Below are 3,306 nucleotides of genomic sequence, written 5' to 3'. Positions count from 1 at the left end.
TGATAAACAGAAATATGATTTCTTACCAACTGTTCTAATGAAGAAGTCATTTATTCAAAAGATTTCTACTTATATGTCTCATTGAAAAAGAAGTTCACAGTTTAAACAAGAAATATAGAAATACATTTTAAAAACACATAAATTCACCTACTAGAACTGCAATGCACCTATTCAAAAGAAGTAATTACTATTTTTATAAGTAAAGCAGAAGCTCCATGATTCATAAATGCAACTGGTATGATTTATCCAGTTTCCAAATGGCTGATCAATTATGAATATGCTCCTTTTACATGCACTATGGAAAATATCTTTTACTAGCATCTTTCAGCAAAAGACATATGCATATGACAACTACCAATAGATGAGCTCTGAAATCTATCAAGATAATAGCCTAATATTTTAAGAGTGTATTCTGCCTGTGCTGAATAAACACAGCATAAAGGTCACATTTTTAGATACTGAGGCGCAGAATATTCAGTGGAACATTTACAAGTTTGACCTTTCAGTGAAATGTATGTTCACATGACCATGCCACAAAAAGATCAAATAAATTTGAACCATTTTCTAGTTGCTTTGCAATCCTTATATTTTTAGTACACTTTCACATGAAAGGTTAGTGTTACTTTTTAAGTCTGTACCTCCATCTGATGTAGTAAGAAAATGTTGCTTCTCAAATTTTTCAACATTTCCTGTTTTTACATACTGATAATGCAATGATGTTCAAAGTGGTTAAATTAACACTCAGCTTCAGTTATAGCTCAACATTTTTCTCCTTCTGAATTATAGTAGAAGTTTTGCAATTTTCTGGATTTATCTCTTGTTAATACTTTAAGTGGAAAGCCAATTCATTGAGAAGAACTAAAGAGTTTCCAGTAGGTATGCCTTTCAGGTTTCTGGGCTGCAATAAACGAGTGTAGGTTCAGAGATAATGCACTCCTGATTAAAGTACCAAGTGGAAAGTTGCAGAAGTGTGGCTGAGCATAAAACCTGACAAATGAAACAAAACAAAGAGAGGAAGAAAATCTATGAGGTTAAATGTCATAAATATAATTGATTAATGAGAAAATGAAATTGAAGATGCATGATGAAAAGAAGATAAATGCTTTTGTAGGATGATTTTGTGATCCAAAAAGAGTCTGTATACTTAAAGAGATCCTGACCCACTAAATGTTCACTAAATTTTCACTAAGGGAACTAAGTGAGTGACTTTCTCTTGGTAAGGCCCTTCGGTCTCTGCTGGAATCCTACTTAATATCATTCTGCCTTGCTGTTTTCCTTATTGTTGAGCCACAAGAAATTCTGTTTGAATAGCATATATTTGTGTCACAGAAAAGAAATTCTTCCTGTGTCTCCACATAGTCATGGTTATCTTAAGGAACCATTGTGAATACCCATAGCTCCCTGAAATACAAGGACAAAGTGACAATACCTTCCTAGTTGTATGCTTCACTTTTGCTTTCATTTACACAATCTGAACACCACTCTCAACCATATGCTACTCCTTCACCACTGTGCAGCCTTTAGATGTGCTACTTCACTTCTTTGGTTCTCCATATTAATATATCCATATTAATATACATCTTCCATGCTTCCTGTGGAAATGAGCTCCAGGGGTTGGAGCTCAGGAGTACGATGTAGTGGGCCACACACAGCTGAGCAATGCAGAGAATGCTGCTGCCTCTGGCCAGCACAGTCTCCTTGGACACAGTATGCTGTGGCCACAGCTGTTTGCAGGCTCCAGATGTTCCAAACCTGCTCAGTGGCCTCAGGACTGGCCTGTTCCCTACCTGGAATAAGCACAGAGCATAAGTGAATTGGTTTCCTCTTGCCAGATTTTAAGAACTTTGCCACAGAATATGTGGCCTGTGCCTTTGTTGGAAACTGCCAACCCAGATGGTTCAGAAGAGCAGGAGAATACTCATGTCCAGGTGTCCCAAGTGAAAGTAACCAAGCAGCTGCAGAAGCCCTTCAATGAAAAAGATTGAGAGCAAACCACAAAATACTCAAGAAAAAATGAAAAGCTAGCCCCTAAAATGGGCAAGGACACATTTTCTTATATGGGAGAATCTGTGATGGCAGATTCTACACTTATGGTTGTTGCTCCAGTAATGGGCAGAGGAGAGCAAGAGCAGTAATAGTTGTCTACTGGGGCCCAGTCACCTGTTAATTGTAGGCATTAGACTTCCCAGGTGACAGACAAACCTAAGAACAGAAATTCAAGCAGTCTGCAAAGCCATCAAAAAAACCAAGGGTTCAGAACATGAATAAATTGGTTCTATATAGACAGCATGTTTACTCTATGTGGCATCGCTAACTGGGTCCAAAGTTGGAAGAAAAACCAGTGGAGGAAGAGTGCAGGAAAGAAGATGATCAACAAGGAGGACTTCGTGAAGCTGGAGGAGCTCATCCGTAGCATGAATATTCAGTGCAATGCATGCCCATGGTATTTTGCAATTTGTGGAGAATGAAAAGGCTGATAGACTGGCAGGCAAGAGAAGGGGCTGAGCTTTCACAGACTGAAAGGAGTCACTTGCGTACTCAGAAGAAGGCAAGCAGTGGCTCTTGTGGGGTCCAATAAACATCTTGATAAGAACTGCTTAAGTGTGTCGGAAAGTAAACATCTGAAACTCAATAATTCTGAGATCAGTTTTATGCTTATTAGGTTTGGTATATTTCCATTTGTTTTATTGCAGTCTGACCCCAAATTTTTGCACTTTGATTTTTATAAGAATATTGGCTAAAAGATGAATACTCTCTAATCAGCCTTTAAGTGCTCTGCTAAAGTGATATACCCAGATTTTTGTCTTGCTTTAGAGCAATGGCACTAGATTTCTTCTTTGAGAAACAGACAGGTTTAAATTATTTAGTTTTTTGTTGTTGTTGTTATTGTTGGAAAAGCATTAAAATATTCCATTTTTTGGTTGTGATTCTCTATAAAATAAACACATTTTAAAATTTCAGTATCGTTCCTTGGTGTGGAAATAAGACCTCACAGAATAGACAGCTGCAGTAGAGGGGTAGACAGCTTTCCAGCTGGCACTGTGGGGTCCAATAAACATCTTGATAAGAACTGCTTAAGTGTGTCGGAAAGTAAACATCTGAAAATCAATAATTCTGAGATCAGTTTTTATAAGGTTTGGTATATTTCCATTTGTTTTATTGCAGTCTGGCCCCAAATTTTTGCACTTTGATTTTTATAAGAATATTGGCTAAAAGATGAATACAGGAAAAAAATTATGTATATAAATAATATATATAATTTATCATAGTGCAGTAGTAGAATGTCTGGCATATATTAACATCTCC

General features: G+C 36.9%; 1 pseudogene; it reads left to right on the top strand.

Moving 5' to 3' along the window:
* The first annotated feature begins 1,659 nt into the window (after positions 1–1,659).
* On the top strand, positions 1,660–2,505 carry LOC143388941 (ribonuclease H1 pseudogene; annotated as a pseudogene).
* The last annotated feature ends 801 nt before the right edge of the window (positions 2,506–3,306 follow it).

This window comes from Callospermophilus lateralis, unplaced genomic scaffold (genome assembly GCF_048772815.1).
Source record: "Callospermophilus lateralis isolate mCalLat2 unplaced genomic scaffold, mCalLat2.hap1 Scaffold_45, whole genome shotgun sequence".
NCBI classification, from domain to species: domain Eukaryota; kingdom Metazoa; phylum Chordata; class Mammalia; order Rodentia; family Sciuridae; genus Callospermophilus; species Callospermophilus lateralis.
This window is presented reverse-complemented; position numbering and strand designations above follow the sequence as displayed.